Source organism: Schistocerca americana, chromosome 1 (assembly GCF_021461395.2).
Source record: "Schistocerca americana isolate TAMUIC-IGC-003095 chromosome 1, iqSchAmer2.1, whole genome shotgun sequence".
NCBI classification, from domain to species: domain Eukaryota; kingdom Metazoa; phylum Arthropoda; class Insecta; order Orthoptera; family Acrididae; genus Schistocerca; species Schistocerca americana.
This window is the reverse complement of record NC_060119.1, coordinates 1160134631-1160157606: the sequence shown is the minus strand read 5'-3', so window position 1 is coordinate 1160157606 and position 22976 is coordinate 1160134631. Positions and strand designations below refer to the sequence as shown.

General features: G+C 44.0%; 1 protein-coding gene across 1 annotated transcript in view; it reads right to left on the bottom strand.

Annotated features, from left to right (window-relative positions):
• Window positions 1-22976, bottom strand: part of LOC124551772 (dentin sialophosphoprotein-like) — a 151377-nt gene that overhangs the window by 46494 nt on the left and 81907 nt on the right. The gene's annotated exons all lie outside the window — the stretch shown is intronic.

Below are 22976 nucleotides of genomic sequence, written 5' to 3'. Positions count from 1 at the left end.
GGGAGTGAGCACTGGGTGTCTGCACAGAAGGAGATGAGTAAGATCCAAACATCGGAAATGAGATTATAGGATGCTCAAGATTGCACAGCATAAGTAACGAAGTCACAGGAACATAATTTAATGTTTATAATGTTGCGCAAAGGTGGAGCGATTATAGAAGAAAATGGACAGAACATATCAACAGAATGAATGAAGACAGAATGCCAAATCAGATAAGGTTTTATACGTAATAAGAAGAAGTGATCCTCGAAGATTTAGGGAAAGGTAGCAACAAATCTCACTGTCAAGCCTGAACATGGAGTTTGCCTACACCATGAAGTGCAGAAGAAGAAGAATATTCGCGGTGATAGGTGTTTTGTGTATAGACAACGCATTTGATCTTCGTCAGTAGTAAATGAAACAGTAAAAAATAGTAAGGAAACTTGATGTAACCTGTGGAGCGAGTTGCTGGTCTTGCTCATGACGTAAGCAGGTAGCTAAATGCAACGTGCATGGCGGTGACGAGGACACTTTGTACTGATTGACAGCAGAAGATTGCACCGGAATCTGCACTGATCCTCCAGAACATTACGACCGGTCTGTCCACCTTTGGCATAGATGACACCGTCGGCGCGTCATGGCGTGGTAGATGGCTGGAGGGAGATGGCACCACAGCTCCGCACACAAGTCATCTAATTCTCGTAAATTCCGACGAGGGGGACGATGAGCTCTGACACCACGTTAAATCATATGCCAGATGTGTTCGATCAGATTCATATCTGGTGAAGTAGGGGACCAGTACATCAACTGCAATTCGCCACTGTGCTTCTTGAATCACTCCATCACCTTCCTGGCTTTGTGACAAGGCGCATTATCTTGTTAAAAATGCCACTGCCGTCGGGAAACATGATCGTCATCAAGGGGTGTACGTGGTCAGCAACCAGTGTACGATAGTCCTTGGACATCATGGTGTCTTGTACGAGCGCCACTGGACCCATGGATGCACACGTGTATGTTCCCCAGAGCATAATGGAGCCGCCGCCAGATTGTTTCTGTCCAGCAGTACTGGTGTCAACTAGCTGTTGCCCTGGGAGACTAAGGATCCGCCCGTCCCATCGTCGTCACGAAGAACGTATCGGGATTCATCAGACCATGCAACACTGTGCCGCTGCTCCAACGTCCAATGCCGATGGTTACGTCCACATTTCAGTCGTAGTTGCCGATATCGTGGTGTTAACATTTGCACATGCATCGGTCGTCGGCTGCGCAGACTCATCGTTAGGAGTGTTGGTTGCACTGTGTGTTGAGACACACTTGTACTCTGCCCAACATTAAAATCTGATGTTAATTACGCCTTTTTACCAGTCTGTCCAGCCTACGACGTCCGACATCTGTAGTGAGCTGCGGTCGCCCAAACCCACGACGTCTGGACGTGGTTTCACGATGGTTTCGCCACGTGTTGAAAACAATTAGTACAGCACTCCTCGAACACACGAAAAGGCATGCAGTTTCCGAAATGCTCGTACTAAGCTTTCGGGCCATCAAAATCTGCCTTCGGCCAAACTTATCTCGCGCGACTTCCTCAATCTACACAAGGCCAGCAGGCACACTGCACCGTGCGTGTGTCTGACTAGCAGTTATTCCTCGTCAGGTGACGCTGCTATCGACTGCAGAGGTTTATATCGACAGTAGGTCGGTGGTCACGATGTTCTCGCTGATCAGTGTACGTTCGAATGTACAGGGCTATTACAAATGATTGAAGCGATTTCATAAATTCACTGTAGCTCCATTCATTGACGTATGGTCACGACACACTACAGATACGTAGAAAAACTCATAAAGTTTTGTTCGGCTGAAGCCGCACTTCAGGTTGCCGCCGCCAGAGCGCTCGAGAGCGCAGTGAGACAAAATGGCGACAGGAGCCGAGAAAGCATATGTCGTGCTTGAAATGCACTCACATCAGTCAGTCATAACAGTGCATCGACACTTCAGGATGAAGTTCAACAAAGATCCACCAACTGCTAACTCCATTCGGCGATGGTATGCGCAGTTTAAAGCTTCTGGATGCCTCTGTAAGGGGAAATCAACGGGTCGGCCTGCAGTGAGCGAAGAAACGGTTGAACGCGTGCGGGCAAGTTTCGCGCATAGTGATGTGAAAGATTCAGTGTTTAAACCTCCTCTACCAAGAAACGTGCCAGAACTGCGAGCTCGCATCAACAATGCTTTCGAACTCATTGATGAGGACATGCTGCACTGAGTGTGGGAGGAACTTGATTATCGGCTTGATGTCTGCCGAATCACTAAAGGGGCACATATCGAACATTTGTAAATGCCTAAAAGAACTTTTTGAGTTTTTGTATGTGTGTGCAAAGCATTGTGAAAATATCTCAAATAATAAAGTTATTGTAGAGCTGTGAAATCGCTTCAATCATTTGTAATAACCCTGTAATAGGTGAAGTGCACCGAAAAGGTACACTTAAATCAGGCGGGTATGTGATGCACATGTTTCATGGAGACCTATTAGGAGAAGCACGGCTCATTGGTGGTGTATAAGAGTAGAAGGGGTAGGCCGAAAAGCAGGTGTGTGGAGCCACTGGTATTTTATTTGGCTCGGTAGCTCATTGGGTGAGTGTCAGACTAGAATTTCGAAGGTCCAAGCCACTCATCGCTCTTCGCTATGGCATTGTTTTTTTTGCATGTGGAAAATACCGAGTTGCACCGTGGTTCGCTGTCTATGGTAAACTGTATATCCCCTACAAGTGGGCAGGTAGTTTCCCTCAAAGGTCGGACGAAGGGGAGGGTGTGCCACCTCCTGTAGAACCATGCCTTGCAAAGCACTGTGCTATTCAAACCATCCTTTTGACTAGTCAGAATTTCAGTTGTTTTACATTGTGAAAGGAGGTATTACTAAATGGAGCCGGCCGAAGTGGCCGTGCGGTTCTAGGCGCTGCAGTCTGGAACCGCGAGACCGCTACGGTCGCAGGTTCGAATCCTGCCTCGGGCATGGGTGTGTGTGATGTCCTTAGGTTAGATAGGTTTAACTAGTTCTAAGTTATAGGGGACTAATGACCTCAGGAGTTGAGTCCCATAGTGCTCAGAGCCATTTGAACCATATGAACTAAATGGAAAAATCAGTGCTGCTAGTGGACCACAAAACAGTGATGAAAGTAGTACTTGGTAAGATAATAGAATAAGTGCTTCAAGTCGAAATATTTTATTAAAATTGGACCAAACATATTTTTTTAGAAGCTATTGTACTCACATTTCCTTGTTAGCATTGAGAAATTACACATGTTTTGTACAAATGTACCTTAACTGCTATACAACGATTAAGACATCGGACATTCTATCACGAAGCCTAAATTAGCATATAAAAACAAATATTCCTACACGCAAAATCGAAACATCTACCTTGAGCATTCTAACCCAACATTGTATGCGTTGCATTGACTGCGTAGCGCTACTAAGTCATACTGAACGAAGACACTTGCCGCGTTGGCTAACTGCTGCTCTTTGACGTTCATATTGAACCGAAAATATGCAGAGGATGTAATTATATTACAGACATTCTTACACTGCTAGGTTGTAAGAAATCGCATTTTGAAGTCAGTGCGAGTGAAATTTTCTTCACCCTGAAGTAGTATCTGTTTTATTTTTGTTCATTTGAAACTGGAACACTCTTTAATAACTTACAAGAGATGTCCCCAGCAGGGGGATCGACTTTTTGAAACCATCTACACGGTGATGTACGCTAGGATTCCAGCCATCATACACTGTAGGCGTTCACCCTGGTAGTCCCTCATTTGCCAGTTATTGACGAAAAAAATTTCGAAACTTTTCGTGATTCTCAATAAAGTTAAAAATAGCAGTGGTCTGGCGAGCTGCGTGCATAGTGTAATGGTCAGGGTAAGGCCTTGATTTGCAGAAGACCGTAGACTCGAATCGACCTTATGTTCTATTGAAATTACTTTGCACATTATTTTTGTGCAGCTAATTGGTTTAAATGTAATTTTTTATTTTTTTTTCCATATCACATCATTTTAATCATCACATAAATTTTTTATTTGCTCCCATTTTTCTTCCTGTCATCGCTTTTCCGATTGAAATCTTTGTTTTTAATTTTATCCGTTAATTTCGATTTAATTTGTTTCGTTTCATCATGGTATTTTCTCGTCCATGTCATTGCAGCCATAATTTCTATTTCTCATTTTGCTTGAATTTCGATTTATTTGTAATCCTTTCTTTCGTTTAAATCTTCACGTGCCTTATTTTCTCCACAACGCAGTAGGAATTTAGGCTATGCTTTAAATGTTTGTATGACGTTCATCATACAAATAAATGCACATCTTATAACGAAAAATACATTTTTGACACCATTGCACAGTTAATGTAATTAGACTATTTCGTCTTTTGTTTTTTAATGGATAGATTGATGTTTTCAAATATTCTAATATTATAATAAATAAATATATCTAATGTTACAGTCACAAAAATTCCGAATGGAAAAAGAATGATTTGGAAAAAGTGAGAACAAATGAAGAAATTCATACGATGATTGAAATTATGTGACAATGGAATATAAATGAAAAATTACATTTAAACCAGTTAACTGAACAAAAAGAATGATCAAATCCATTTCTATAAAGATTAAAAATTTTAATAAAGTAGAAAATTTTATGGGATTCGAATCCACGATCCTCAGTAGTTGAAAATCTTGCAGTATCCGTTACACCACATAACCAGGCTGCAACATTTTTCTCTTTTAACGCTATTGATTGCCACTTAAACTTCAGAATTTTTTTTCACCGTGATTACTTGCAAATGAGGGTCCGCCAGGGTGAATAGCTGGAGGGTTTGGTATCTGGAATCTTAACCCACATCGCCATTCAGATGATCGCATGAAGTCGATCCCTCCTCTGGGGACCTCTCCTTGTTAGTCAAGTCATTACTTATAATGAGACAGTTTTTTATTAATTTTGCAATACTTGCACTAATTGACAGGAAAGTCGCACTCTAAGATGTAGAAGGATGAGACAGCAGAGGAAGCATCCACAACTCTTTTCAGCAGATGCTGGCGATACTGGCTGACAGAAAGTCTATGGTTCAAATGGCTCTGAGCACTATGGGACTTAACATTTGAGGTCATCAGTCCCCTAGAACTAAGAACTACTTAAACCTAACTAACCTAAGGACATCACAAACATCCATGCCCGAGGCAGGATTCCAACCCGCGACATAGCAGTCGCGCGGTTCCAGACTGAAGCGCCTACAACCGCTCGGTCACTTTAAAGTCTCTTACAACACTACGTACGCTACGTTTTCCTGGTACAGCGAGCTAAACGGTAGTTGGCGACATTTTCTCAAGGGTAAAAGTCTGCACCCGCTCTCGGTTTCCACAGAATGTCCTCCCACAAGGTCGCAGAAGGTGCGACTAATCGTTACCAAAGCCGCGGTTTCCGTTTCCCCTCAACAGCGATCAGCAAGCGTGTCTGAGTTTACATTGTCCCCCTCGAAAACTTTTCACTTCATTACAACAGTTAAATGAACTTGCCAACGATATTTTTGATAGTGCGGTAGTGGTCGCTAATGTGCTGTCTACACGCAAATTAAAAAACTGTCACACACAAGGATTCGAGTACACACAGGTGCCGGCAGTCTCCCATTTGACCAGTTTCAGTATAGCAGATGTATAGACTCAAAGACTGGAACCACATAAAACAGATTGTGTTTTTGAATCATTGCGTAAGGAGGACTCCGGTTGACTGATTGGAAGAAAATTTCGCATGAAAATTAAGTGTCCGTGTTTGGTTCCTTGTGCGACAATCACTTCTACTCTGTTACTTTCACATCAACTGAAACTACTCTAGCAAATGAAATAAATCACTGGGAACACTTTCATCTACGTTTGTACTGAATAGCAATTGTTTATAGAGAAGACTAGGCACCACTTTTGTTGTGTCGACTTTTTATTCCACGCAAGACTGTGTAATCCTGGCCAGGCCCTGATTTTTAAACTATATCATTGCAACAAATGCATCACATTGCTTCAGTTCTTAGACTAGTTCGATGCAGTAGAGCTGAGAGGTAGATTACGGTTCTTCATGACCGCATTTATTCTTCGTGCCAGTGCTGAGATTCTCATTCATGTATGAAAAATTGCTGTTTCCGGACTCAATGTAGAACGTGACTCATCTCGAATTTGAATATTAATAAAAAACTTCACTTCTGGTTAAACACATTAACGTCCATAAAGAAGGCACAGAACCGCTATAGCTATATCATTCATTTAAATTGACTTCCGCCTTGTAACCCAGTCGCCATTAGTATAGAAGTTCATCTACCATGTGTACATACTGATTACACTTCTTTAGTTTACTGCGATTGAATTCCATATTCATGTTGTTGTTGTAGTTGCTATTTTCAGTCCGAAGACTGGCTCGGTGAAGCGCTCTACGCTACTCTTTCCTGTGGGAAGATCGTCGTATCTTCGCTACTATTGCAGTCTACACCGAGCGGAACGTTCTTACTGTATCCAAGCCTTGGTTTCTGCTCTACAATTTTTATCCCTCACACTCCTTTCCATTATCAGGTAACGTATTCTATTAACCCAAGGTAGTGCCCAATCAGTCCATCCCTTCTTTCACTCATGTTGTGCCACAAATTTCTTTTCTTCCAGATTCAATTCGATACGTCTTCAGTCTACCCATCTAATGTTCTTCTGCAGCAACAAATTTCAAAACCTTCCATTCTCATCTTGTATGTGGTGTTTATTGTCCACGATTCTCTTCCACGGCTACACTCCAGACAAATCAGTAGCGTCCGGCGAACTCCGATTAGCGGCCACGGTCAGAATCTACATACTTTTTTGAGCTGCGCGGTGTGCGAGACAAGCCACACGACGTATTGCTCTGTAGACTTCTTCCGAAACGTTTGTAGTCAAACGAGGTTCCATACACTGCCACACACACTACCATGCTAATTAAGAGTCATGTGTGCATTGATACGTATGACTAATTATTGCCCTGAAGCAATCCGACGACTTTCAGCAGTCAAAGGTCTGACCACTGGATTCGAAAACGAGCACCGCAAATAGTCACTGCTCCAAGTGGTTTCTAGCATCTTCTCCACATACAAAACTGGGTAACGGTCTGCAGCTAAACAGGATAACGAGGTGCATGAGAGTTCTACAATTCAGATTTACATTGGAGCAAAACAGAACTTACTGTTTGCTAATTACCCTCGTCAAGGCCGCCTCCTTCGTTAAAGAGCACCAGTAGGTAGCTGACATGCTCTCTCTTCCTACTGATACGAAACTGCAATGTTTGCGTTGTGAAAAAATTACGATTCCATGTTCCTTCGGAAATTCATTGTACTTCTGAACAAGACAGACATTGCAATGATGTAAAACAACAATATCATAAATTGAGTCCGCCTTGATGCAAAATACCTTGTCTTTTGTTTACTTGTTACTTTCAAAACGGGTTTCAACGACAAATATCACCATCATAAGTGTTTTTTTAAATCTAAAACGTGGAGAAAATAGCATCGTTATACAAACACAGTAACACATTATTACATTACTGTTCTTTTTTCGAAATATAGTTTTCTATGGATACTTTGGTGTGTACTGGGCTGTTACTTAGTTGTTCGTGTGCTCACGTTTGTTGGACGGCATGTAGCTGATTCTACACACACAAAAACAAAACTTTCGCACTTTGTTTATGATCAAGAACATTACGCCATCTTGCTGTTCGCGTGTGTCGCGAGAGATGTATCGCATGTTGCGAGATGGCTATGAAAACTGTAGCGGAAATTACGACGACTTCTGTTCCTTATTTATGTCTCTGTGTGTGATGGGGAAGTGGTTCTTTTGTGTGTGCATGCTTTCTGTTCTGTGTCACTCGTCATTTCTCTCAGAGCGGTAAAGAGTGTGTTGTTGCAAAGTGTTGTGTTTTCGTTTATTACATTTTTCCCTTCCACGATAGCCTTTCGCATGCGGTAATTTTCCTCTGTTGTTAGTTGTCGGTATGGACTGTTGCTGTTTTTCAGAATGTGTAGATCATTTTCGGTGTTAGTGGCGTTATGGTTTTTGTTCATTACATGTTCCACAAAAGTTGAATGTGTGCTGTCACTCTTTAGAGCTGTCATGTACTGTGTGTACATCGTTCGGAAGTTCTGCTTGTTTGTCCTATGTGTTGGGCCCGACATGAGTTGCATGTGAATTGATATATTCCAGCATTACTGAATTTTTCGAAGGTTTTTCTGACTCTCCTTAGCCATTTCTGAACTGTATTGTTTGTTCTGAATGTTATCGGGATTCGTTGCTTTTTCAAGATGTTTCCAGTTTGATGTGATATTTTGTTATTGTATGTTAGTGTATACCATCTGTCTCTTTTTCCTGATGTGGTGTGGTCTGCTGTGTTGTCTGTGTGTACTGCCTCTGTATTTTCAGATTCTTTGGTTGTGCTGTTTAGTGGCTGGTCACTATTTTTCTGTTTCATTTTTACCTTGTTGTTAAGTTTGCTTATGATATCTGTTTTGTAGTCGTTTTGAACAGCAACAGTCTACACCGACAACTAACAATAGAAGAAAATTACTACATGCAAAATGCTATAGCGGAATGGAAAAATGTAATAAACGAAAATACAACAAACTCTTCAGCGCTCTGAGAAAACTGACCAATGGCACAGAACAGAAAGCACAAACACACAAAAGAACCTCTTCCCCATCACACACAGGGACATAAATAAGGAACAGAAATCGTCGTAATTCCCGATACAGTTTTCATAGCCATCTCGCAACATGCGATATACCTCTCGCGACACACACGAACAGCAAGATGGCCTAATGTTCTTAATCATAAACAAAGTGCGAAAGCTTTGTTTTTGTATGTACAGAATGAGCTACACGCCTTCCAACGAACGTGAGTACACGAATAACTAAGTAACAGCCAAGTACACACCAAAACCTGGATCATACTAAGTTCACAAATGTTCAAATGTGTGTGAAATCTTATGGGACTTAACTGCTAAGGTCATCAGTCCCTAAGATTACACACTACTTAACCCAAATTATTCTAAGGACAAACACACACACCCACGCCCGAGGGAGGACTCGAACCTCGACCGGGACTAGCCGCACAGCCCATGACTGCAGCGCCCCTAGACCGCTCGGCTAATCCCGCGCGGCGCTAAGTTCACCTTTTAGTATTTTGTTTACTAACAGCCGCTCACAGTTGCAGTTGACATGATGTTCGCTGAGAAAAAAGGGCAACAGAAAAAAGCACAGAAAATATGTCACAAATAGCGACAATAATTCTAAAAAACATGCCATAACGTACAACAAATAAGGTAGTATGAAGGTATCCATAGAAAACCATATTTCAAAAAAAGAACAGTAAATACTGTAATAATGTGCCACTGTGTTTGTATAACGATGCTATTTTCAGCTTGTTTTAGATTTTAAAAAACCCACTCATGATTGTGATATTTGTCGCCGTAACTAGTTTGGGAAATAAACAAATAAAAAAAGACAAGGTGTTTTGCATGAAGGCGGACTCAATTTCTGATATTGTTGTTTTATATGCAAACACGAACCAAATGGAAGAGTTCCAAGATAAAGTTATTGTTGCAATTACGTACTCATCGTCCGATAACGGGCTCCGTGACTAAAAGTAAAATGTCTCCCATGTACAGGAATAACATTAGTGGGAAGTACGAGTACAAGTATGATGTATAGACGATGTTATACGGAAGTTTGGTCGTGGACGTGAGTCGTGCTCGGATAGTCAAAGCGGTTAAGGCGAGCGCTCGAGCGGTTCTGGGCGCTTCAGTCTGGAACTGCGCGACTGCTACGGTCCCAGGTTCGAATACTGCCTCGGGCATGGACGTGTGATATCCTTAGGTTAGTTAAGTTTAAGTAGTTCTGAGTTCTAGGGAACTGATGACCTACGATGTTAAGTCCCATAGTGCTCAGCGCCATTTGAGCGCCAGCGTAAACCGGGAAATCCGGGTTTGAGTCCCGGTCAGGCACTAATTTTCATTATCGTCATTCCCTTATTCAGTGAGCCGGCCGATGTGGCCGAGCGGCTCTAGGCGCTTCAGTCTGGAACCACGCGACCGCTACGGTCGCAGGTTCGAATCCTGCCTCGGGCATGGATGTGTGTCATGTCCTTAGGTTAGTTAGCTTTAAGTAGTTCTAAGTTCTAGGGGACTGATGACCTCAGATGTTAAGTCCCATAGTGCTCAGAGCCATTTGAACCTTATTCAGTGATTCATGCTCGCTGCTACCATCGATCGGCCATTTTCTGTGAGATACTGCTGCCTGCCGAGTCTTTTGGACGTTTGTTTCGCATCACCAGCCATGTAGTGGAAACACCACCCATCTATTGGAAAAGACTCGCCTTTGAAAACATTATCTCCACGAGGGCGAACAGTCCCAGTGACCCGAAAGCCAGAAAGCCGTTGCTGTCGCTCTCGGGTAGGAGCGCCATTCTTAAGGGTATAGGGAAAAATGTGTACGACTCATATTTTCATTTATATGTACTAGTTATTATTAAATTTAAGAAGTAGTGTGGATTGATTACATAAATATATCTAGTTTACTTATCAGTATATTTGTTAAACATTTGTTGTGGTAAAAGCTTAACGTTTGCGCTGTGTAAATATGCATTTTTATGGTCCGCCCCGATAGCTGAGTGGTCAGCGCGCCGGCTTGTCACGCTAAGGGACCCGGGTATGATTCCCGGCTGAGTGGGAGATTTTCTCCGCGCAGGGACTGGGTGTTGTGTTGTTCTCATTACCATTTCATTATCATCAGTGGAAGGCAATGTGAAACTACCACTGGAATCACTTCCGAAGACGCTCATGCGCTGGACCTCTCTGACGGGGCTCCCCACGACAAGACCTGTCGTAAGGCAGAACACAAAGTTTTTTTATGCAGTTGTGTATTCTGTATAGACACGTGTTCTCGGTGGCTAAATAGAGTACAAACTGTGGAGGCCACATAAAAAAAATAATAAAACAAAAACAACAGTAGTCGACGGTCGCGACCGGGAACTGTCACGTTTCATATGTCAAACACACAAAGTAACGGCACATCTAAAAGCCAAGCAGCCATCTGCAATGTCGCGTGACAAACAGCTTCACGCAGATAAGAAAACCGCTTTTCCGTCGCTGGACGGCCACATTTAATCAATCAGTCGCGCCTGTAGTTCCACGCACGTAATGTGTTCCTCTCGACCTCCGTAAACAACTTGGACACCAGTAGGGTTAGTCTAAGGGATTATCACAATGACAATCCTATCCTATCTCCCGGGTGAGGACACAAAAAGGTGAGACATCAGGACATGATATCTGGCAACAGCTGCAACTATTAGGTTGGTGAGTAGGTTCGTAGCGTTTTTGTTTTGCATGTTGCTATTCCGGTTGCTATGGGTTTATTTATCGATTGTCACGTTTTATTTGTAGTTCACTGTTGTTATTTGAGTTTACATACTGTTCATTTTGTCATTACGGGATAATTAGTGAAGCTGAAAGTGGAGTGCCAAGTAGAGAAATCAGAACATTCCCGATATATTCTTCTGTTTGAGTTCAATAGAGGGACGGCGGCAGCGGAGGCAGAAAGAAACATTTGCGCTGTGTATCAGGATAGTGCCGTAGGAAAGAGCACGGCAGGAAAATGGTTGCCTCGTTTTAAGGGGGGGTCGTTTTGACATTAGTTACTCTCCACGTTCAGGGAGATCCTTTAAACGCATTAACCCACAATAATCCATATCATTGTCCTAGATAACTGGAAGATGTAATGAACTGTGTGATAATTCCACCATCATGCGACATTTGCATGAACTGAGGAAGGTTCAAAAATGGGGTGTATGTGTACCACAGGCTCTAAGTCAATATAACAAAAAATCAGCGAGTGGCGGTATGTGCATTCCTGATTACTCGTCATCAACTGACTCGTGCACAACACCGACCACTACTATCCTGTATCGCTACTGGTGACGTGTAGTGGTGTCTTTTGCGCTAACATAAGGAAAAGAATGGAATGGATGAGCCCAAACATTAAAGATTTGTGAACATCCACAAAAGATAATGTTATGTATCTGGGGAAAAAACGACGGTGTGGCGTACTATGAATTGTTCCATCGAGATGTAATCATCACTGTTGACATTTATTGTCAACAAGTGAGACGTCTTGCAGACACAGTCCGAGAACAAAGACCAGGAAGACTGCGTGAAGTGATGATACTCCACGATGACGACCACCCGCATTCTGCTAGACTGACAAAGAACGCTATACAGGACTTGAATTGGAAAGTTATCCGCACGCACCTTATTCGCCTGATCTTGCGCCCTCAGATTTTCACTTTCTCCGCTATCTGTCGAACAACCTTCAAGGTACGTCCTTTTCGTATGAAAAAGTGCTGTAAACATGGCTCGAAGACTTCTCCTCCTCAAAACCACGTAATTTATAAACTCTCGGAGTGGAAAAGGTACCCCACTGTTGGCAGACTTTTGTAAATAGTGGTGGAAAATATATTATTGATGGCTAAACCCTCTGTTATGTGGGTCTGTTGTGTTTATTAAACTTATGGGAATAAGGCTAGGAACTTTACGCACCAATCTACTCTCTATGTAAGCGGCAATAGATAAAAAAAAAAAAAAAAAAACGTTTGAACGCAGTCGCTTCTACCACGAAACAGACCTGAAACTGACTTGAAAATGGAAGGGGTATGCACTTGTCAAATGGCTCTGAGCACTATGGGACTTTACATCTATGGTCATCAGTCCCCTAGAACTTAGAAATACTTAAACCTAACTAACCTAAGGACAGCACACAACACCCAGCCATCACGAGGCAGAGAAAACCCCTGACCCCGCCGGGAATCGAACCCGGGAACCCGGGTGTGGGAAGCGAGAACGATACCGCACGACCACGAGATGCGGGCTGCACTTGTCAAAATATGTGCAGTTGTCGAAGACGACATCCGGCTGCATTTCTTCAACTTGTTTGAGCATTTTATGTGCCGCGAGAAACTCAAGTTTCGTAGACTGTGGTTACAAAATTCAAAGGACTTGAAAGGAAAGCAAGAGAAGGGAGGCTACAGGGGTGAAAACTCTCCTGCATGTTACGTCTGCATTGAGCAAGCTGTGAAAGAAATCCAGAAGAAATTGGGAAAAGAACTTGAAGTTCAGAGTAAAGAAATACAAATTTGGAGGTTTGCTGATGACATTTAGTTCTTTCAAAGACGGCAAAGAACTGGATAACGTATCCAAAACAGGTTTTAAGATGTTCACCAATAAAAGTAAGACAACGGTAATGCAACGTAATCGGGCTAAATCAGGTGATGTTAACAGGATTAGACTGAGTAATGAAAAAGTATAATCAGTCGACGAGGTTTGCTACTTTACACTAAAATAAGTAACGATGGCCCCAGTAGACGCGCCGACCGAAGTGGCCGTGCGGTTCTAGGCGCTGCAGTCTGGAACCGCGAGACCGCTACGGTCGCAGGTTCGAATCCTGCTTCGGGCATGGATGTGTGTGATGTCCTTAGGTTAGTTAGTTTTAACTAGTTCTAAGTTCTAGGGGACTAATGACCTCAGAAGTTGAGTCCCATAGCGCTCAGAGCCATTTTTGAACCAGTAGACGCATAAAATTCAGATTGAAAGTAGCAAGAGAAGCATTTCTGAAAAAGAGGAGTTTAGTAACATCTAACATACGTTTAAGTGTTAGGGAATCTTTTCTGAAAATATTTTTGTGGATTGTAGCCTCATACGACACACAAACGTATACAGTAAATAGTTCAGATAAAACGAAAATAGAAGCTTTTGAAACACAATAACCTGTCACAGAATAATGCCACAGATACGATGAGTAGGTCTAACAAGGGGAGGCCACGACGTTTGGAACGCGTATTTACTGCAAACTTCGTACACTCGTAGTACTCCATGAGGACAACAAAATGTGTAAGCAGTAGCCCGTACTTCTCATGAGTTACTGAGAAAATCGCAAGATAATTTCGGTCGTCAAATATGTATCTGTGCGTGGCCATTGTAACCATGAAGCGGCTGCTGCCGAGTGGTGGCGTCACGGACGTGGCCTCCCCTTGTAAGACCCAATGAAGCGAAACAGAACCGAATTCGGGAAAAATGAAATTTGTGGCATAACTTGGCTAAAAGAAGGGATCGGTTAATAGAACACATCCATTGGCATCAATGAATTGTCAACTTGGCAGTGGAAGGGAGTGTGAGGAGTTAAACAGGGTGATTTTTCCACTGTGTACAAACGCTAGCGATTGATCGATGAGAGTATACGGAACAAAAATGGTCTAATGAACTTATGTCCGGAAATGCATGGTTTCCATACTAGAAGCCGGCCGAAGTGGCCGTGCGGTTCTAGGCGCTGCAGCCTGGTACCGCGAGACCGCTACGGTCGCAGGTTCGAATCCTGCTTCGGGCGTGGATGTGTGTGATGTCCTTAGGTTAGTTAGGTTTAACTAGTTCTAAGTTCTAGGTGACTAATGTCCTCAGAAGTTGAGTCCCATAGTGCTCAGAGCCATTTGAACGATTTTCCAAGCTAGAAACCATTTGATGTGACTTCTGAAATTTTCCCGTCGTATTTCTTCTTCTAATAATTTCCGGGTATGCAGCCGGATCCCGTCGACATTCTGCCACGATATTTCGGCCCAGAGACGCCCGGCCATCATCAGGTGAGTACACAACTACTGAAGAGCCCAGGTGCAGTCGCGATATCTATGCCGAATCTCGCGCATGCGAAATGTACTGGCAACCTACAGCGCATGCGTCAGGGTGTTGACATGCGCAGCATAGCCGAGTTGTACGTGCTGCCCTCGGTGGTGAAAATAAAGGTTCATCTAGTCATCGAGTATCGAATGACACTGTCGATTCCGCTGTGATTGTATAATTTTAATAACAGGATTTTGGGATTCCGTAATCAAGGAATCAGTGGAAATACGTCTTGCCAATAATCTTATAAATCGTGACAACGGCTTTCAGCTGGATAAAAATTGGAATCCTCTTATTAAAATTATACAATCACAGCGGAATCGACAGTGTCATTCGATACTCAATGACTAGATGAACCTTTATTTTCACCACCGAGGGCAGCACGTACAACTCGGCTATGCTGCGCATGTCAACACCTGACGCATGCGCTGTAGGATGCCAGTACATTTCGCATGCGCGAGATTCGGCATAAATACCGCGACTGCACCTGGGCTCTTCAGTAGTTGTGTACTCACCTGATGATGGCCGGACGTCTCTGGGCCGAAATATCGTGGCAGAATGTCGACGGGATCCGGCTGCATACCCGGAAATTATTAGAAGTAGAAGCCATTTATTCAATCATACTTTGTTACAGATACTGCAGTCCAATACGCACTGTATCGTGCAGCCACAGTTATAGTATGCATGGTTTCCTCCTAGAAGGTGGTACTGTTTCTCATCCGTCGTGTCCTAACGACCTCTCCTGCCATAGTCATTGGTAATATTGTGTCCGACTCACTTCTCTTGTTGCCTTACCTTGTAGTGGATGAGATACAGCGTTGTACGCAATGATTCTGTATTGGAATCGAGAGCTTTCCGACATGGCGTTTACTTACGGAAAGGCAAATCGCAACGGGCTGCGAGCAGCAAGGTTTTATCAGTAGACCGAGCCCCGGCGACAACAACCACAGCATTTAACGTTTGCAATAGAGTTTCGCCGTTTGTCCGAGACAGGGTCGTTTCAGGAAACAGGAAATCATGAAGGACGGCCCCGAAATGTTCGGATACCAGACTTGGAGGAAAATGTGGTTAACACTGTGGATGGCGAACGCCATGTCAGTACCAGGCAATTGGTCCGCCAGTACAGGGTAATAAAGCAGACCGCGTGGAACATTCTCCTTGACAATTGTTACTACACTTATCACTTCCGGCGTGTGCAGGGCTTACTAGCGACAGACTTTCCACATCTGGAACAGTTTTGGCACTGGTTTCTTCATCACGCAATCACAATTCCGGGATCTGTGTCATCCACCCTTTTCATAGATGACCACCATTATGCGGAGCGGTATCTTCAACTTTCATAACAGTCATCTGTGGGATAGTATGCAGAACCCCCATGGTATGGTGACAGCGAATCATCAGCATCGGTGCAGCCGGAATGTGTGGGCTGAGATAATTGGCGACCGTATTTTGCGACCAGTCTTTCTTCCACGTCGCCTAACAGGCCGGAACTATCGGCGTTTCTTGCGGGTGACTTTGCCTTCTCTGCTGGAAGAAGTGCCATTCATGATTCGAAGGGTTATGTGGCTACTACATGATGGTGCTCCAGCCGACTTCACCGTTAACGTCCGGACACATCTCAATCGTATTTTCCCTGGTCGGTCGATCGGACGAGGGAGTCCAGTTGCATGGGGCGCACATTCACCGGATCTCAACCCGTGTAATATCTGGTTATGGGGCCATCTCAGAATTATCGTAAATGGAGAGCCGATTTCAAATGTGGAGATACTAGAGCAGCGTATTCATGCTGCCTTTCACACTGTTCGGATTCAGCCTGGCCGACACGTATGCGGTGAGTCGGATGGAAACCATTTTCCAACGTACTGTAACTGTGGCTGCATGGTACAGCGCATATTAGACCACAGTCTCTGTAACAATATATGTGTGGTGTCACCGCCAGACACCACACTTGCTAGGTGGTAGCTTTTAAATCGGCCGCGGTCCGCTAGTATAAGTCGGACCCGCGTGTCGCCACTGTCAGTGATCGCAGACCTAGCGCCACCACACGGCAGGTCTAGACAGACGTACTAGCACTCGCCCCAGTTGTACAGCCGACGTTGCTAGGCATGGTTCACTGAGAATTACGCTCTCAATTGCCGAGACGATAGTTAGCATAGCCTTCAGCTAAGTCAATTGCTACGATGTAGCAAGGCGCCATTTATCCTTTGCTATGTATCTAATGAAGCATGTACAGTAACAAGACCAATGTTCACCAATTGTGGATTAAAGTTAAGTATTCCAGCAGCTACGTAGCTTTCTTTATAGCATTCATTACGTATCCTGTTTCAGACCTCACGCCAGGCTGCGTGAGTTTAAGCGCGTGCCTTTCGGTTACCCGTCACTGTGGATTGGCTGTCTTGCCAGTCCACAACAATATGACTGAATAAATGGTCTATAACATGGAAACCACGCATTTCCGGAGATAAGTTCATTAGATCTTTTTTGTTCCACATCCTCTCATCGATCAATCTCTAGAGTTGGTACACTGTGGAAAAAAATCGCTCTGTAGTAGGGAGAGAGAGAGAGAGAGACACACACACACACACACAGAGAGTAAGGCTTGGCTACAGTTAACCGATGGAAATGGATGTAGGTTACAGTGGCTATGAAGAGATGATGAGACTTGCACAAGACACAAGATAGACTAGATACTAAAAGTGATGGATGAATTTTGGACACCAGATAAAAGACGAGGGTAGAAGTGAAGGGAATATTTACTGAAGCGCCACAGTAAGTGGTATACGCATGCTTATTCAAACACAGAGAGATGTAAACAGGCAGAATACGGCGCTGCGGTCGCAACGTCTATATAAGACATGAAGTGTCTGGCGCAGTTGTTACATCGGTTGCTGCTACTACAATGGCATATTATCAAGATTTAGTTGCGTTTGAACGTGGTGTTATAGTCGGCACACGAGTGATCGGACACAGCATCTCCGAGGTAGCGATGAAGTATGGATTTTCCCGTACGATCGTTTCACGAGTCTACCGTGAATATCAGGAGTCCGGTAACACATCAGATCTCCGGCTGGAAAAAGATCCTGGAAGAACGGCACCAACGACGACTGAAGAGAATCGTTCAACGTGACGGAAGTGCAACCCTTCCGCAAATTGCTGCAGATTTCAATGTTAGGCCGTCAACAAGTGTCAGCGAACCATTCTATGAAACATAATCGATACGGGCTTTCGGAGCCGAAGACGCACTCGTGTAGCCTTGATGACTGCACGACACGAAGATTAAAGCCTCGCCTGGGCACGTCAACACCGACATTGGATTGTTGACGACTGTAAACATGTTGCCTGGTCGGACGAGTCTCTTTTCAAATTGAATCGCTCAAATGGCTCTGAGCACTATGGCACTTAACATCTGAGGTCATCAGTCGCGTAGCCATAGAACTACTTAAACGTAACTAACCTAAGGACATCACACAAGACACTATAGGTCAAGGGAATATTTAATTTGGTAATGGGAGGGAGAGTGTGGGATAAAAGCTGTAGAGGAAAACCAAAGGTAGAATACAGTAAGCAGGTTCAAATGGATGCAGTCTGCAATAGTTTTGCGGATTTGAAGATGCTTGCACAGGACACAGTAGCGTGGAAAGCTCCATCCAGCCAGTCTTGAGGGACTGAAACCCACCACCATAAGCCGGCCGGAGTGGCCGTGCGGTTCAAAGCGCTACAGTCTGGATCCGAGCGACCGTTACGGTCGCAGGTTCGAATCCTGCCTCGGGCATGGATGTGTGTAATGTCCTTAGGTTAGTTAGGTTTAATTAGTTCTAAGTTCTAGGCGACTGATGACCTCAGAAGTTAAGTCGCATAGTGCTGAGAGCCATTTGAGCCACCAGCATAACAACAACGACAATATGTAAATCAACTGTAGTGAACTAAATACGCTCATAGGTTGAGTCATCAGCATGTACAAGGAATAGGTGAACATGGGTTACAAGCTAGAAACCAATAAATAAATAAAATTATACAGCGACAGCCGTCCTGTAGCTTAACTTTTGGTGTTAGAATGTTTTATCAGAAGAGTCGAAATGAGCTACATCACATACTGAGTCCGGAAACAGAAGCTTTTCGTACGTGACTGCGAATCTTGGTTCTGGTATGAACAATATTGAGATGTCTGTGCTCAGTACAACGCTTAGTTATAGTATATACAGTGGTGCCCAAAATTAAAGCAACAAACTGCTATTTCCCCGTCCTGTGTCTAATTCACGATATAATCATACAAACTGTCAACCAGATGTCCGTACGATAGTGTTCTGCACGGAAGATGGCATTGCAATCAAATGACAACCACGCTAACGATGACGTCAGAGGATCCATGAAACGACGTAGTGTTTGCCGGGTAGCTCGAAGTCCACAATCGCTTTGTACATAGTCACAGACGGCGCAGAATGGCACAGAGAAGACGCCTGTCAGGCTGTCAGCGGTGGAGAGCCGAAGAAAGAAAGGAAGGAGGACAGCCGCGAACTGATGCGCTCCGAAGGCTCACTGTGACTCGTTTTGTTTTTCTCGGGAGTGGCGAAAGGTTATAGAGACCGAAACTGTATCCTGAAGACCAGGGCAGAGCAGACCACGTGTGACATCAGAAAGAGGAGACAGTTATTTGACTGTAGCGCCTTAGTACTGCACGGCAGCTGGCATCTGACCTCGCAGCATCCCATGGACGTGTTGTGTCGTGGCAAACGGTGTACAGAAGGCTTCAGCAGAGTGGTCTTTATTGTCAGAGATCTGCTATATGGGTACCTGTGACATGTCTTCACATAAGGGAACATCTAGACTGGAGCCGTCAACATACCACCTGAACGATCGAACGATGGGCCAACGTTCTTTTCACAGATGAGTCCTGATTTAGTATGGAGAGTTGTTCTCAAGGGAGTCGCATCTAGAGGGAACGTGGAAAACGATTTCAGGAACCAAACACTGTGGAGAGAGAAAGATATCTAGGAGGAGAGTTGTTCTCAAGGGAGTCGCATCTAGAGGGAACGTAGAAAACGATTTCAGGAACCAAACACTGTGGAGAGAGAAAGATATCAAGGAGGTTCCCTTATGGTGTGGGTAGGGATTATGTTGACCACCCGAGCCCTTCTTTATGAAACTGAACAGGTAAATCGGTAAGGTTTAACTGCTTTCAGGTATAGTGACGAGATCTTGGGACCTCATTCGCTGTTGTTGCGAAGTGCTGTGGGTCCAGACTTGGTACTGATGGACGATAACGCTCGATCTCATAGAGCACGCGTGGTTAATGTTTTCTTGGAAACGGAAGATATTGTATGCATGGCGTGGCCTGCTCGCTTTTCCGATTTGAATTCCGTAGAGAATGTCTGGGATGCATTAGGAAGTCGGCTTGCATATCGTCAGCATCCAACAACCACTCTCCAAGACTGCGACCAACACTGCAGGAAGAATTGGCGTTATTGCCTCATAATGAGACTGATGACATAATTCACAGCATGCCCCATCGTTATCAGGACTGTATTGTTGCCAGAGGTGGTCACATCCCGTACTGAGCACCTTAACCAGTTGTCACAATGTTCTGTGCAAATCCGTTAATTTGAGAAAAACTAAGAACATTTTTGTCTACCGTTGTGCATGTTGCATTTGTTTATGTTCTGAATTCTTTACATTGTTTCTACTTTGTTATCACCTTTTTATTCTGTTCTGTGGTGAAATAAACACAATTTTGCAAAATTTCCGTTTGTTGCTTTAATTTTGGACACTAATGTATATAGACTGAGCGAGGTGGCGCAGTGGTTAGCACACTTAACTTGCATATGGCAGGGCGACAGTTCAAACGTGCGTTCGGTCATCCTGATTTAGGTTTTCCGTAATTTCCCTATGACGCTTCAAGTAAATGAAGGAATGATTCTTGTGAAATGGTACGATCGACTTCCTTCCCCATCCTTCCCAGGTGGCAAGTTTTTACTCCTTAGGCTGCGTTGAACACCTGTGCGCCCTAATATAGAGGACATGGAGATGAATTTGTGGCAAATTATAGCTTTGAATCTATGTTTTTTCCGCAAAGCTTACATGTTCAGCCGAGGAAGATAACCTTATCAACTTGCACGAGAGGTTTGTTATGGAAAATATCTGGGAGATTAAAACTATATACTGTACCGGGAATCGAACCCGAAACCTTGGACTGTGGAAGAGAGATGCTGGCAAAATAAAGGGCCGAGGGGGAGCCATGAGTCATGCTCGGATAACTCATCTGGTAAGAATACTGCCCACAGAAATCAATTTTCCGGGTTTATGTCCTGGTTCGGCTTATAGATCCATCAGAAGTTTCAAAACGGACAACATTCCTCTGCAGAGTGTAATATTCAGAGAGAATTCTTATTAATAGTGTAAGATGGCAAGAACCATGCCCCTTACATGAAGTGATTAAATATCACCTAACTCACGTTGAGCGAACAGTAGGGCTGAACAAAAATGACTGACAAGGCACAGTGCATCTTGTAGAGGGTATAGTATGGACGTATTGGAATAATTAATGTCGGTTGATGGTTTTAAAGTAATTCACACGACATGAAAACTTTGTGGAAATGCGTCGATTTACTGGAGGCTAGTTTATCGCAGGGAAGTATACAGAGTTGACCATGGCCGGCTGGGGAGCGGCGAAGGGAAGCGACAATAGGCAGCTTAGGGCGGCTGAAGCTCTGAGAAAGCGGTAATGGGGTGCGGCCTCCCACTGCCTTAAGAAGAGTGACAGTGAGTAGGTGGTTGACCCCATGCTGGTGTACCGGGAAGCAGATGGAGAACTTGTACACCTGTTGATAAATGTCCGTCGTCCCATTTTCAGTGAAACATGTGAGTAAGCCGCGCAAAGCTACGGTGGAGCATTAAACAGAGGCCAAAATATGCGTGTTCGTGACTATAGCAACTTCACGCTGAATTCATGGTCCGCAGAGTCTGAAGTAAATCAGGTGAAGATCGACAGAATGAAATGTGCCGGCCTCCGATGGGAACATAGGACCAAGGAATTTGAAGTACTCTCCTGGGAGTCAGAATTCCGGAAAAATTGGTGTTTTGTGAAGATGCTAACCTTGATGAGTGACCTGGGAGGAGCTATATAGCAGAGGTTGAGAGGAAGGGAAATTTTGTGGGAATTTGTTCACTTCCCAGAGCAGGCATTGGTCGGTGCTGGGAAGCGACGCATAATTAACGCGACTTCCACTGCAATTGGTGTAAGTGATTTTGCTGGACAGGAAACCGAGGCGAAGAGCGGACTGGGAGAAGTCCCCGTAGAGGTCTTCCATTCCCAGCTTGCCTAGAGTGCGGACGTGGCGTTCTTTACTCAGCTTGCCTGAGAGAGAGTGCGCATCTCTGCAGTTTAGGACTTAGCAAACAGAACGATTGAGCTTGGAGACAGAAAGTTTTTGTTCAGCTATGTACTGAGCAAGATAGCTAGAAGTGAATAGACGAGTGCAGCCTTGCTGCACCACGAGGTCGATCGATGTCCACAATGACGACGCCCCACTACGCTGAATTCGGTGATATTGTGCCCGCTCCAGCCACTGATTAATTTGTTGGATCACGTCGGCAAAGTTTCCACGAGGGTTTCATGGGCCGTGTATTGTAGAATTCTTCTCGCAATTCACATTACGCCTGGGTCAGTCGATAGGAATTACTTTTGATTTATCGCGCTTTGCTCCACGCAAACGCAATTTATTACCACTGCCTGTTAGGAGAATCATGTAATGTGATGATTGAAGGTCGTGAGTTAAAATAAATCTGTGCTAATCGACTGCATCTGTTTTCAATCAAGTAGTTTAAATCCCAAGTCACTTTCTTAATTAATTTTATGTTCAACATTTGCATCTGGTGTTCAATAGCTGAATATAACATCAATGTGCACCCTTTTTTAATTAAAAGGGATCAATTCTGAATCACTGTCAACACTGCCACCGCAGTTCAATCAGGAGTCACAGGGCCTTATTACTTTCTTTGCGTTATCCGACATTGCGGCAGTTTTGCACTCTCTGTTGATCTGTTAGTTAATTACCTCGGTGAACACACACCAAAACCAGATAAGTGATGGGTGGGGTGTTAGAATAGCCTTCGTGTAACGGACTTTAGGTTCAAGAATACCAAACAAACGTGTACGACAATCGATGTCATTGTGCGGCCTCGGAACATTACTAGAAGTGGGGGTCTCATGTAGACGATGTGAGTGATGCCAGCCGAAGAAGATTGCTATAGAAG